Raw genomic sequence first — 15,537 nt, 5'->3', positions numbered from 1 at the left:
ATTGTGAAAGGTGTAAGAAGTGGAAGAGAGAAGGGAAAAATTAGAAATTTAAGTCAAAACTGCATCAATTTTTTTTTAATTTAAAGCGTCTATGAGGTATCCTTTATCCCCATTTTTTATTTATTTAAATTAGATACTTTTATTTATTTAAATCAGATATTCTCCTGCGAGAATCATCCAATTTCTTGTTGTGAAATGTCTTAAAAAACTACAAAAAGAATAATTTGGTATCAAGCCCTTTTCTTTATCCCAGACCACAGGACATCCACGATCGGTCAGACCACAGGACAGTTTTCCGCTTCGTCTCAGTGCATCTTTAATTAGCTTCCACCCAGAGACGGCAGCAGCATTTCTGCATCTTGTTTATGTATGACTTTTCTTCATTGAATGGTTAAGTTTTGACTTGGACTTGTGAATGCAGGGAAAAAATGTGCACACTGACAATGTTTTTTAGAAGTTTTCTTTTGCTCCTGCAGAGATTTTCACTACAGACTTGTGTCTGTTTTCAGTGTGGAGATCACAGCCAGCGTTCAGTACTGATATTCAGCCTGTTCCCTTAGGTACAGAGATTTTCCAGGTCTCTGAATCCTAATGATACATGCACTGTAGATGATGAAATTCTGTATTTCTCTGGAAGTTTATCTTGAGAAATAAAAAGTATTTTATTATTGGGCTACCGTCTCAGTAATGCTGTTTTTAGAGAAGTTACACAACTTTCCAGTCTTTTACTGCACCGTTGCTCCCATCAACTGAAAAAAGTATCAGTATTTAATATGTTGTACTCTTTCCATCATTTTCTTCAGCTTTTCTTCTTTATTTAAGTTTTTTTTTCTTTATAGGTTTATGTTTAATGTTTTAGCTGCTGTTACAGCAATTTCCCTCTTTTTAAAAAAATAAACTTTAAATATAGGGAACAAATCAATGCTTTCTATTTTTAATTTATATTTTACTCAGCCTAACTACTTCATGGAAACAGTGTTGTGCTTGTCAAGTCCCACAGAGCGAGATGATTTTACAGAAGCAATAGAGAGGCATGTTCACCTACTGGCATGTTCCACTGCTCAACCTGTTGATCAGGCTCTTTCCAAAAGGGCCTGAATGCTTATATTACTATGAGGTGTTTCCTTTTAAAAGTGGCATGTGGTTTATCTGTCTAAAGGAAGAAATTTATTTTAAAATTTGCGTAGAATGGACAATTTTGAGGTAACGAACATGTACACACTGGCAGCACCTCAGAGGGTGAAGAAATAAAACATCCGAAATAAAACGCCCTCATAAAACTAAATTGACAAGACGTACTTGCTGGGGAATTAATTTCAGAGTCTTAGTGTTGCAAGAGTAAGATATCTCATGTTTCAACAGCAATCCCAATGGCCTACAGCGACACATGAACCCAACATGGAACTTAGTCACTGGTATGGCTGGCTGTGAACACACACACATACACAGGAGAACCTCCCTCTTAGCAAACCGTATTTTTTTCACAGCGGCCGTTGTGAGTAGCAGACGGTTTTGCCATCCCTCTCCCAAAATAGCCGTCCATTAGCACAGGCAGGTCAGATGGATTTGAAACATCCATGGCAAACGGCGCTGGAGTGAAGGGCGGAGGGGTCAACAAGTGTGTGACCGCCTCTTGGAGGGCTCCACAGAGGTGGTTGTGGGTGGGCGTCAAATAGAGGCTTTTTTCGCAATTTTGTGACAATGAGTGCTTAACAACAAATAGGAGTGTCTAAGGAAAACTGGTAATATGTGTGTGTGTATGAATGTGTAAACAAAAGGTGGTGCATGGTTAATTTCCAATATTTGAGCATATTTATATGGAGTATTGATGTCACTTCCCTGGCGTGTACAACCTTTTGCTCATAACGCAACACAACTTTTTTCTTTTTCAAAAAAACAAAACAGAAACTAACTGGCAAAAACAGAAGTGCTGTGAGTCTGACTAAAGGATTACAGAAAATAAACCTACTGCTCCAATCAAATTTTAAAAGTGTATCAGCACAATTATTCAGAGTCATAACTGTAACATGTTTTTTTTTCCTTAAGAAAGCAACACCATTTGATCTTTTTCACGGTGCTGCTTAACTTGGCCATTTTCTATGTTCACTGACATGTTTTTACCTTTACTGGTCTGGAGATTAAAGTAAATGGTGCTCTTTAAAATGTAATCTGACTGCATGTAGTGAGCGGTACAATGATAAATTACAGTATCTTTGGACAGCCTATATAAATGGTGGATAGACTGGTACTTAAAGCATTTTTTCTTTATTACAAACCATTGTGTAAGGAGCTTGGAAAGTAGTCCTTAGACTACGATGACCTGGATGACTGAGAACCTTCACAGACATATTACAAACCATATTCACCTCGTCACCAAGCACTTTCTAACTATCAAGGACACACTGGCACACAGATGGATGCAACATGGGTATTTGGCGTTGAGTGTACTTCAGTACTGTACCTCCACCTTTTGCCACGGGTTCTGGGTAGTGACCGAAACAATTAGATCACAAATACAAGCAGGGGAAATGAGCTTACTCTGAAGGATGGCTGTCATTTGTCATTTGGGAAGGGCTTATAGTAGAGCTGCTACTTCTCCACATCAAAGGATTGCTAGCATGCCTCCTGGACATCTCTTAGGCAAGGTGTTTCAGGTTGTCCCAATGGGAGAAGGCCCAAGGGCAGACACTGGGCACGCTGGAGAGATTTATGTCTCTCAGCTGACCTGGGAATGCCACCGTGTTTCCCTGGATGAGCTGGAGGGGTAGCTGGGGAAAGGGAGGTCCGGTCTCTCTTTACACTGCCTATCCCACGACCTGTACATCACAAAATGGATGACTGGCACTTTAGTGCACATATTGCAGGCGCCAGGGATCACACCAACAACTTTCTGATTAGCAGACTATATGGTCTTATCCTCTGAGACACAACATGTGTGTAAATATGTGTGCGCAAAGACTTTCAAGTGGTCAATCTGCTGGTTAAGTGATGACATGTTAAACTGCTACTTCTTCCCGGTGGTAATTTGTTTATATTAGCATAACCGAGGCTTTATAGTTAGCCACCAGGTAACACTCATTATATGTCAACTAGCCCAACATCACTAACCCTCCAAATGTCATTGTTAATTAGTTTTCTGTCATTGCTTATGTCCAAAGTGATATCACAGCTATTTATGCTTTAGTTTTTTAGAGATATTTAAGTCAGTACACGGTGTTATCATCTTCAGCCAGAAACTAGCAAGCTAACTTCCTGCCAACTTTGAACTTAGCCAAATCTTATTTTCTTTGATGTCTGGATGTTAACCTTTATTGCACCAACTGGGAGATCAGCCACACTGGAGCCAAAAGAATATGCACCATTGTTAACTGTTACTGTTTAATTTAATTTTAGGAAGGTGACTTTGGACCCTAGAAATGGCTAATTATATCAGATTTAACAAGCGTATACAACTATGAAAGCAGTATGTAAACGCCAGCTCATTTGCAATACTGTGGTGAAACTCTTCTTTTAAAGTTGTACATGTAGTTACAAATGTCAGTTGAAGAAGGCTTTCGTACTTCTGAAACAGAATCCAGAAGTTTGGGTTTCACTTCGGCTCTATGAAAATAGCACAAGCAAATGACCCTGTGCAGGATGTTGGATTATTTTCCACTCACACAGCTCTAGATGGGTATCATCTGACAATAAGAGTTTTCAACAAAAACCCTATATCTATGTCGAGAGCAGGGTAGTGAAGTAACGCTCCAAAATATGTTAAACAAACAAATAAACAAACAGTGGCTTCTAAGAATCTATGAAATCATTTCCTGTTGACTTCCTTTATGTTTTCACACAACAATCAGAACCATGACAAAAGTTATTTGTGTACATCAGCTTAATAAAATTTTGCTAACAAATTTATAGTCAGTAAGCGAGCAATCACATGCCCCATCTGCTTTGATCAAGTCCCGTCGAAGTTACTTTTAGCCATACTAGCACGCCCAGTCTGCCAAAGAGTTGGCTAAAAGTTTAGATGACCTCAAGCCAGCGACAGCAGAGGATAGATCCCTCTTCAACTCTCTGTATGTCCCATTCACAGGCAAGAATTTGGTGTATTGATTCATCATATAAGAAGGCCGAAGCTTGACAGGCCAACTGAACATGCAGTTTCCTAATGACTTAACCACATCAACTATTTCTCTTGTGTGCCATTCACCCCCCCTTCTTCTCTCCCTTTAGGCACCAACCATAGCTAGAACATGGTGAGTCACGTTGGAACAAAAAGCCCCATTCAAAACACACATGTATACACACACACACACACACACACACACACACACACACACACACACACACACACACACACACACACACACAAACTCCCAATGAACTCTAGCCAGCCTGCCTTTTAATAAAAACTCCTTCTATTATTGAGTAACCCCCCCTCAATCTCCAGGCAGAACTGGTTTGCCACCGCCAGATCAGGCCAATCCAATTGCCGAGCAGGGATCAAGTCACCATGCTGGTGCTGCTCCCAGAAATCATCAGGAGCCAAACCTCCTGAGGTCCTCCTACCACATCACAAAGCCTGCTGCTTGGGCACATGAGTGTGTGTGTGTGTGTGTGTGTGTGTGTGTGTGTGACACAGAAAAGGCAGGATTAAAAGATAGAAACCATACGAGCAAACCAAATCTATTTCGAAGTACTATGACTTCCTTCCTCAAACAAGTCCTCAGCTGCCTCATTCGTCCCACATGACACACCATCATGATCACTCACTGGCCTTTAAACAAGCCTACGCTCTGTACAGGGGTGCTTTATTCATTTTATTTTATTGGCTTATTTTCACAATGTTGAGAAATATTCAGTCATCAGTCCTATCTGGTTCGCTCATTTTTTTTCTCTTGCTGGCAATATTTATAATCCAAAGATGAAGTTGCAAAATGCTAGTGTGTTCTCACCCCAGAGAGACAAAAATTGCTTTCTGGCCACTGCAGCTGGTGTTTTCAAATGTCTGGTTTGATATACCAGCCACAACAATTTTTGAACAATTTGATGTTTAGAGCCATGAAGTCCAACAGTTGGAGGGTGGACGTGTGTCAGCTAGGAGATCAACTGTCTTTGAGTTTTTGAATTTTGCTTCAGTGATTTTTTTTCTCACTTTGTAATGTTGCATTTACATGCTGGTTAGGGTTAAGTTAATGTATGCCCCATCACAATATTAACCCTGCATGTTTAAAAGAAATAATTTCTTACCAAGTGCATTTAAATTTGATGCCAAGGGGTTCTTCAGAAGCATGCTGATGTGATTGATTAGGAGAGACAGATCTGTATAACTCATGCCTAAAAAGGGGTGCATTAGGCATAGATGCCAAAGGTCAACTTGAAGAATTCAGGAACTTAGACAAGACAGCATTTAAAAAATATATGTGCATTATTCTAAGATGAAAATATAAATCTCATTATAAAATCAAAGTCTTGCACATAAGTTAATATAAAGTCTTGGAAAGAGATTTTATATTAAGCAGCAACGGTAGATGGTAAACATACTTAATTACTTAAGAAAGTTTAACCTTTATCTGAAGCTCTGTGAGGATCCAGCAGTCTGAAAAACCAAGTGAAGATCTTTCAATACAAATTCCGTGGACAGAAACTAAAATATAGAACTTTGCATTAAAAACATATACACTTAGAGATATCCATTTCCATATCCGTGTTACTATAATCTGTGTTTGTCTGCCTTGGTTTGTTTACGTCTTTGTCTGCAAACCCCTCCTCGATTATCAGGAGCAACCAAATGTGGCACACGGGTATGTGTTAAGCTTTGTACACACTGGAAGTTATTTGCTGTAACATGGTAACAACGGAAGAAATAAATATCCATTGGCGATGGGAAGTTGGGAAGATAAACTTCTCAACTTCCACTGAGGAAACTACCAATGGGAGTGAAGAATACCAATGATTGACTTATGACCTGGTAGTAAGGACTTTAGAAGGTTACCAGGACAACCAGAGTCTGGAATGTATAAAAGCCACCAGCTGTGAGCATCAAAGCATCGCGCAATGAGCGACTCACTTCCAGTGTGTACGTAGCTTTAGGCCACCCAAGGTTTCAGTCATTTTAGCAAATGGCTAAAATAATCTTATCACTCTGTAAGCTCTTATTAAGGCATCCTGTGGTTTCACGTTCACAACAATACCATCAAATTTAAATTCACAAATGTTGAATTATTCACGACATGTTATAATGTGATCAGTTTTCCAAGGGCAAGAACAGACCAGTCAATACTATAGTGTAGACACGTAATAGTAAATAGTATAAAGCACTACAATGCAAAACACAATGAATACAATTACATGAAAACAATACATAAATAAGTCAGTAATTGTGATTACTACTGTATCATCTTATGAAAGTATAAGTACAAAAATAAGTAATGAAAGTAATGATAGTGTTTAGTGAGAAGAAGGTAATGATAGCATTCAAATGATTTAGTAAATTACTTCTGTTTGACAACTAAATCCAACCCAACAATAGAATCAACTCATAAATAAATAATTTCTTTTCTGAACTTCACTCGGTGAGGTTTTGGTTTGAAGAACTCTCTAAAGATCTCCAGTGTATTTACACTTGTTTATTATAAATGTATGAAACATGTTTTCTCCAGGCATTGTGCCAGTATTCCCACTAACAAGAGGAATCCCTGTGTAGGTAACAAAGTATAAGTCATATGCTAGTATGTGTGTGCCTCGTTTAGAATAAGTTCATAGAGAGGTGCTTCACACAGTTTTTTGATCTCATGATCATTTGTAGTGTGACCTTTGGTAACCTGTGGTTCAAAGATTTCTGAAGAAAGTCTTCAGAAACCTGAAGCCTTTCTTCAGAAATTTGCCAGGTAACCTGGCAAATAAGAACAAGTGAAAGATATTTGCAGACTTGATTTTTGAGATTATTACATACTATGTATTTTACACTAGAAAGTCCATGAATGTAAGCACGAAATGAGCAAAGTTAGAAATGTGTTTTCTTTTATCTAACAGTTGAGTTAATTTGACTGGAAAAACGTCTTTCTGTCATGACTGTTCGCTCAAAGCATGGGAGTCAAGTTCCCAGTTGAAAAGCAAATAGAGTACTCAGCGCATTTGCGTTGATATTGTGCTTATGGTGATGGGGCGTGGAAGGCCGGAGTTATCCCTGGGGGGAAATGCCTACCTGTGAAATATGAGGCAATTATCCAAACACACACAGACCCTCCATTACTGACATCCAGTTCAGGAGTTTAACTGTCTCTGCATGTTCCCTAGCTGCATGCTGCTTAGAATACATGTATACTCCTAAAGAAAACTTTTACGTGCCAAATGCTTCCCATAAACATGCTCAAAAAGTGTCCTTAAAGTTTAAAAATGCTTCTGATCAAATTCTCATGACATGCTTTAGTGATTTAGTTGTGACTCAGAGTTATTTCAGGTATTTCACTCAGTTCAATGAGCTGTGGCAGCACACGTATGTTTACTCTGGCTAACTCCCAGCGTATGCAAAGCGGCACAATCATGATCAAGGTTATAAAGTTATGGATATGAGTGGCACGTCAGTACAGTTTACTTCATGATGTTTCCTGCCTGGGGTGACTAACCTCTGCTTTTTGGCTTGCATTTAATTGCAAGAAATCACAGTCAGTAAAATCTCATTTTAGTGTTTTTTTTAGTAATATATTTTTGGCAGGAGAGTAAATTCTGATATGAAACACAAAAGATCAAATTTTGTCTTTTGGTGGGAAAAGTGTGTTAAACATGATAGTGCCAACAAGCCTTGTTTACCATCTTAATCCAATGTATCAACATGCTAACATTTACTTATTTGAACTGAACAAAGTACAGCTGTGGCTGATGGGAAGGTGTATTTGCTTTGCCAGTATTTAGTCATCCAATAGCCAAGCCAGTAGACAAATTAAAATTTTAAACTGGTGACTGGTTTAGAGGCTAAAGTTAAAGTTGCTGAGACATCTTCTTTAGAACCACAAATATGAACCTCATGTTCGTGCCTGAAGTGGTCACCAAACCAGAAAATTTCTCAGAAATCAGTCTTGATATGTTTTAATTTGGACTGAAGTTTTTCACCGACAATAGGAAGACTAACACACCAACACTGCTGTTCATTAATCTGCTAACACTGCTAAAAAGCCAAAAGTTGTAAAGCCGGCGTATCGCTATTACCTCGCGATCCCATGTCTCTAAACTGTACTAAGGCAGACCAGCACTGAATTAAAAAAAGAAAAAGGAACTGTCAGCTGCGTGGTTGATAGTTCATATTTCCAACATGTTTTTCTTTGTGAGCCCAGATTTTTCAGACTATTATGTTTGCCTATCTGCAGCATGGGTTACATCATGTGGAGAACTGATGCAATTCCCTCACTTAGCATGTAAAAGGACATATCTACAGGCAATGGTGTATTTTGTCCTTACATAGCATGAATACAGGAAGACTTTGAGTCTCTGTTAAAAAAGAAAAGGCAATAGTAATAATAGACATTGTTGAGAGGCATTTTTTCCTATTCGCATTACTCTCATTTGGCTACTGACCCAGATTTAAAAAAAAGAAAGAAAAAAAAACTCCAACAAAAACGCCTAATGGGGATTGTGTAGACCTGCAGCACACTTTGTGGCATGTGCACCGCTGGGTGTGGTGAGAACAGACGCCATGACGGAGGTTACTAAGAGGAAAGAAGAGAGCTTGGAAAGCAAGGATGAGTCAGTGTCATCAGCCAGACTGTATCTCAATATAAAGGGCAGGGGTGACAACCTGTCTTCCCCACACCCAAGCCCACTCTCCATCCCTCTCATCCACCCCTCCCGCCTTGCCCAGAAATCTAATACCAACTAAGGAGACCAGAGGGTGGTATTTTACCAAACCAATTTATAATAAACCAACACCAACTCAGTGTGAGTCACAAAGGAATTTCCCTGACACATATTTTAACCAAAGACAGTCTTTCTTACTTTCAACATCCTGTTTGAGATCTATGGCATCAAGTAAACTAGGTCATATGCACCAAGGCCTTCAGTTCAGACACACCTCAAACATTAGCAATCGTCTAAATATGCACGAGTCTGTTTTTACTTGTGTTTGTTTAATTATAGGATGTTTACTCAGGCAATTATTTCATTTTATTTTTACTTTGTCTAGACTAACTACTTAATGGTAGTTCTTTGGTCTTATTATACTAAATGTTTTAATCTACAGTGAGGGAAATAGTTATTTAATCCCCTGCTGAGTTAAGTTTTTTTTTTTTTAAACATACTACATTAAAAGTTATAAATTGAAGTACTTGATCCGCAAGCAAATCATGACTTAGTACTTGGTGGAGAAACTCTAGCTGGCAAGCACAGCGGTAAGAAGTTTCTTGTAGTTGGATACCAGGTTTGCACACATCTCAGGCGCCATTTTAGTGATTTTTTTATAGGATTGAGGTCTGTAGCTTAATGTGCTTCTAGCCACTCCTTTGTTGCCTTGATTACATGTTTTGGGTCATTGTGATGCTGAAAGACCCACCCACCACCCAGAAAGGAAGTTCTTTTCCAAAAATTTATTGTCCATTGGCTCAATGTGGTGAAGTTGTCCTGTACAATCTTACAATCTCCAGATTGAGGGTGATTGATGGTTGTTTTATATTTGTTCCATTTCCAAATAATCGCACCAATGGCTGTCACCATCTGGCCAAGCTGCTTTCTGATGATCTTGTATCCCATTCAAACCTTGTGCAGGTCTACGGTTTTGTCCCTGACGTCCTTTGACCACTCTTTGGCCTTGCCCATGATTGTGGAAGGGAAGAAACTGAATCTGATCCAGAGTCTTTGTTGGTTGGTAGGAGATCAAATATTTTTTCACACAATAAAATGCACATCAATTTCTAACTTTTATGTAACTGTGTGCTTCTTTGTTGATATTCTGTCTCTCTCCATTAAAATGCAAATACCTTACAAATTAGAGACTGTTCATTCTTTCTAATTGAGCAAACTTACAAATGATCAAATAATTGTTGCCCAACATTGTACAACAGATTACATCAGATAACTGACAAACCACCCTCTGTGTGTGTGTGTGTGTGTGTGTGTGTGTGTCCTTTGTTGAACAGATGCATCAGACAGATGAACTGACTGCTGTGAAGAGAGTAAAATACCTGCAGAAGGAGTGTCGGATCTTTTTTTTGTTGTTATTTTTATTCTTGTATTTAAAAGATCTGTGTAGCTCTCAGGGATGTAAAAGGGAGTCTGAGCTGTAACAGGAGTGTGTGTGTGTGTGTGTGTGTGTACACACATGTGTGAGTTTGAGCACACTGTGTGTATGTGTGTGAGATTAGAGAAGGGCAAAGAGTTGAGGTGGTGTTTGATGCTAGTCTCAGTGGCAGGCTTAAAAAAAAACAAAAACCTGTCACTCAGCTTCTCTCCACGCAATGCATACACACACAAACACACATGTGACCACCCGCATACACTACACTCACACAATCTGGCTCTCCAGCACAGACATAGACTTCTAGCAGCAACACCTCTGACCATGTAAAACCTCTCTCCCTGTGCAGGCACACACATGCAACTTTATAGGCACACACACAAAACAGTTCTAAGCATACAAATAAACCAAGTCAATTCAGCGTATAATCGGTGTATCGTAAAGGATCAATTCCTGCAGAACACGCACATGTACTGGAGTACACATTCACAGACATACAGACTTACTGTATGGATGCTGTACTCTTGTGTGTAATCGTAAAGTAAATAGGGTGCTAAGTAAACACCTAACTCAGCAACTTATTCTCTTTGTCACGTACACACATTTATCCAGCACCCTAGCTGGGAGATCTCGCTCTTTCCTTTACAGTAGGCCATTTCTTTCAACAGATTTATCACCGGTGTTGCACAACCTATTTGATTATCTGTGTCTGTGTGCCCTTCGTGAGAGAGTGACCAACTGAGCTTCTGTGATAGTGTCTCTGCGGGTGTTTGTGTGTATCAGAGGGCCGTAGGCTCAAGCTATTAAGATCAGTATAGTGGTGAGATATGTGATCTGAGGGATGCTACTTCAGAGAAGTGAACAAAGCAGATGCTGTTCCAGAGAAGAAACTGCACAAGGCCAACATACAAACCCTGGGGGACCCCTCTACAGTGCTTTGGAGCAACTATTGTATTTGGCTGAATGTATGAACGCCAACAGTTTAATCTAACACAGTATAAAGGACTGCCAAGAAAATCTGATGTGTTATTATTGTCACGTTTAACCATCTGTCTTGGGGTTTTGGTCCAAATTTCTTATTCACAAAGTTGAATAATATCAGGCCCTCCCAACAGGGACGTTTGTGACAACGCATTGATATTCCTGACAGGAACTGTCGGGGGTCTTTGGATGTGTTGTGTGAGATCTCTTCCTCACAGAGGTGAGTGACAAATAAAGAAAGAAATATTAACTATAAAGAAAAACAGATTTAAAGATAAAGAAGGACAAAGACAGCCAAAACAGAAATAATCTACAAATTACTTTCGTGAAAGGAAAATGTGTGCTGAATTTTCAAATGGAGAATAACAGTGGAGAAATTTAAGAAGGAAGGAGGAAAATAATAGAGGTCAGTGACAAATACTTCTGCAAAAAGTAAATAAAAATTAAACAAATCACACACAGCCAAGTGTTCAAGATATATACCTTCACACTAGTTTCAGCACACTGTTGTTGAGCTCCATTGGCACGGAAAGATAAATCTGGAAGGCCGACTGGACAGAAATCCCAAAGCTGCCATTTTAAGGATGCAGAACTGCAGATTAGCCATGGCATGTAAAACTTCAGTGAAGAAGCAAAGTGGTCGGACAAGAAACAACAAGAATAAAAAGTCATCCAGAAAACTATTTGTGAGTCATTCGCTGGAAAAAAAAAGTCTTCAAATTATTTGTTTAACCTCCTAAGACCCGAACTCTTCCACGGCATGCATTTTTAATTTCTATTTGATATCTGGGCTGATTGTTTTTACATTCATTAGGCCCCAAAGAATTACCAGATTTTTTTTTTTACCTTATTTTTGTTTTTATGAAAAATCAGAGCCACATATGAGGATATTCGTTTAAAATTTTGATAGAACAGTAGCAGTATAATGTCCTCGTAAGTGGATATCAGGCCCTTGTAGAACAAAATTGAGTATTTTGGTCTAAATAACCCAAAATGTGATGTCCACATATGTGGACGCCGGGTCCTAGGAGGTTAAATACTTACCAGCCTGACAGACACTTTTTTTCTTTAACTATTATGATTTTAAATATGAATATTCTTCCTTCATAATAGTCTAAGAACATACATTTATTATCTGTAGTTGTTTGTAAAAATATTACAATATAATATATGTAATATATTTAAAACAAACACATTATTTGTTGTAAAATAGGCAGCTGAGATAAGCTAAGATTTCACATTGATGAGAACTGATGAGAAAGGGTCTGCTTTACATATGTATAAATACAATTTTTTAAATATATTAAAAAGTTGAGACTGATAATCAGCATTCTAGCTGTTACTATGCATTTTATTTGTACTATAAATAATATAATAATTTTGTACAAACAGACAAAAAGGAATAATAATAAATAAGTTATATTGCTAATGTGAGAATTTGATGTTGTTAGTTATGAACCTGTGATGTGAACATCGTGTCAGATCAGGTTTATAAAAAACACTTTAATAATATATAAATGTATTATCCAGGAGAAAAGAAGACCCATAAAAACCTCCCTGTAATGATTTAAATGTTATTTTGCTGTAATTTTAAAATGTAATTTTACAGTAGACCTTAATATATTACAAAATGAACACAAATTTCTATTTCTATTTCAAAATCATTCCCCGAATACCAGACCGTTAATTTAACCAGTCTAAATAATCCTGCTCACAATTTTTTAGTCAGCAATGAATTTTCTTTAAGAGAATAAAATGTGTGAGGGAAATTCTGCACTCTGTTATTTGGTTTCTGCAACATTTTAATAGCTTCAAAAGAATCCTGGCTTTTAAACACACACACACACACACACACACACACACACACACACACAAATGTCATATGAGGGTGACTGTTTGAAACAGCCTTCTTCCACGTGTCCTGCAAACCACTCAAATGATAAAACTGGAAATCAAAATGATTTGATATGGTAACGGTAAAGACAGTTATTGATGGTATCGTAAAACCATTAAAATATATATTCAACTTGTCGTTTCAAAAAGGAGTTTTTCCACAAAAAATGAAAGTTGCTAAAGTTATTCCCATTTACAAAACCGGTGAAAGACATAATTTTACAAACTATAGACCAGTGTCAATACTCTCCCAGTTCTCTAAGATACTGGAAAAACTCTTCATAAAAAGATTTGACAGTTTTGTGGAAAAATATGAATTAATGACAGATAGTCAGTATGGGTTCAGAAACAACAGATCAACAGCTTTGGCACTGATAGATTTAATGGAAAAGATAACGGAATGTATGGATAATAAGAGGTATGCGCTCGGAGTTTTCTTAGATCTAAAGAAGGCGTTTGATACTGTTAATCATGAAATTCTATTAAAAAAACTGGAAAAGTACGGGTTTAGGGGAGTGGTTTTGGAATGGTTAAAAAGCTATGTAGGGAATAGGCAACAATATGTACAAATAAATGAATATAAATCTAATTTGATGGATATAGCTTGTGGAGTACCTCAAGGTTCAGTACTGGGTCCAAAAATGTTTATTATGTACTTAAATGATATCTGCAGAGTATCTGAGATTTTAAAGTTTGTAATATTTGCAGATGACACAAATATACTGTGTGCAGGTGGGGAATTGCCACAGGTTTTGGAAATGATCACACAGGAATTAACGATATTAAAGAAGTGGTTTGATATAAATAAATTATCATTGAATCTCGATAAAACCAAATTTATGTTGTTTGGAAACCAAAAGAAAAACATCGAAGTAGAAATATGTGTTGACAATGTATATTTAGAAAGAGTAAATGAAATAAAATTTCTTGGGGTGATCATTGACCACAAGCTCTGTTGGAAGCCACACATTACTTATGTTCGGGGGAAATTGGCACGGGGCATTGCCGTCCTGGGAAAAGCAAAGCATATGTTGGATCAGAAAGCACTGCACATTTTATACTGTGCTTTACTACTGCCATATATGAGCTACTGTGTAGAGGTCTGGGGAAACACATACAAAAGTAACACACAAACAATAACTATAATACAGAAAAGGGCCATTAGATTAATAAATAATGTAGGGTACAGGGACCATACAAATGCACTCTTTGTCAAAATGCAAGCTATTAAATTCCAAGACTTGGTGAAGCTTAAAACAGCGCAAATAATGTATAAAGTCAGAAATAAATTGCTTCCCAAAGAAATCTGTAAATTGTTCATAGAAAGAGAAGGTGGGTATAACTTAAGAGGGAAATGGAATTTAAAAATACAAAGTGCTAGAACAACTTTAAGAACTATGTCTATCTCAATTGCAGGAGTTAAATTATGGAACAGTCTAACAGAAGAAATAAAAGACAGTCAAAACATAAAACAGTTTAAAGTAAAATATAAAAACCTAATTTTAAATAAGTATAAGAATGAAGAAAACGGGGTTAACCCAGGACGGTAATGTTGCTGGTAATGGTGTTGCGGTTCTTTTTTGGTTGTTTTTTTGTTTTGTTTTGGTTTGTTGTTTTTCCATAACTTGTGTATCTGCAAATATACACATTCTGTATTTTTCATATGAAAGAAACTATACTGTGGTGGGGCTTGCTAATTTCTTGTTTTTGATTTATGTATGTTATGTTTTGTTTCACTTCATATGTTTCATATGTTGTTTGTTTAATTTAAGACAAAAAAAAAATTAAATGAATGAGAGGTAAAACTTGAGGGGGTAGGGACAAATAAGTAAATACTTCAGCCTACTCCTTTTCAAACAAATAATGGAATGATATTTTGTAATGATTGTGAAGGCACATGTTTGAAATGTTTGAAATAAAAATGAACTGAACTGAACTGAACTGAATTTAAAATAAGGATAAAGTCAAGAAAGCGTACAGAAAAATAAGGTAACAGCTCTTTTTAAAAATACCACCTATTTGGTAACACTTACTATCCTATAGTCAATCATAATTGATCTGAAATCACTCTCCTCAGTGTGTTTTTTCAAGCCAAAGGTCCTTTTACAAAAGGAAAAGAAAACAGATATTTTAAAAACATCAGTGTCAGAAAGGATTTCAGTTTCGGTCTGTTACAGTAAAAACTGACAGAATACATTAGCCTGACTTAAATTATATCAGTATTTTTTTGTCTCCTTGAGAACTCACAGGATTAAAAATGCTATGATTTTTCTAACTGTGCTTGGCAGCAACTGGATGCCTGCAGCCGCTTCCAGCACAACAGCACAGCACACAAACATGTATGAATAAGTTATGAAACATGAATCCATTTGGTCTGCGTTCAACAGATCTTTCTCCTTTTATTGCACTTATCGAACTAGATACATCTGACAAAGCTTAAGGCCGCAATG

The 15,537-nt window shown here is 37.4% G+C and overlaps 1 protein-coding gene and 1 long non-coding RNA gene across 3 annotated transcripts in view; one reads left to right on the top strand and one right to left on the bottom strand.

Moving 5' to 3' along the window:
* The window catches only part of LOC147328018 (uncharacterized), a 28,448-nt gene extending 13,369 nt beyond the window's left edge, over window positions 1-15,079 (top strand). The window contains exons 2-3 of one of the 2 annotated variants that reach the window (XR_015129908.1): window positions 9,745-9,840; window positions 10,116-15,079. This is a non-coding gene — a long non-coding RNA (uncharacterized LOC147328018). Of the gene's footprint in view, window positions 1-9,744; window positions 9,845-10,115 lie in introns of both variants that reach the window. The other variant, XR_015129907.1, reaches the window with a different exon arrangement.
* The window catches only part of LOC147328017 (uncharacterized), a 63,555-nt gene that overhangs the window by 21,679 nt on the left and 26,339 nt on the right, over window positions 1-15,537 (bottom strand). The gene's annotated exons all lie outside the window — the stretch shown is intronic.

Source organism: Aulonocara sp. 'chitande type north' Nkhata Bay, linkage group LG6 (genome assembly GCF_057382095.1).
Source record: "Aulonocara sp. 'chitande type north' Nkhata Bay isolate Kocher_YH1m ecotype deep benthic linkage group LG6, A_spYH_male_GT1.1, whole genome shotgun sequence".
Classification (NCBI taxonomy): domain Eukaryota; kingdom Metazoa; phylum Chordata; class Actinopteri; order Cichliformes; family Cichlidae; genus Aulonocara; species Aulonocara sp. 'chitande type north' Nkhata Bay.
This window is presented reverse-complemented; position numbering and strand designations above follow the sequence as displayed.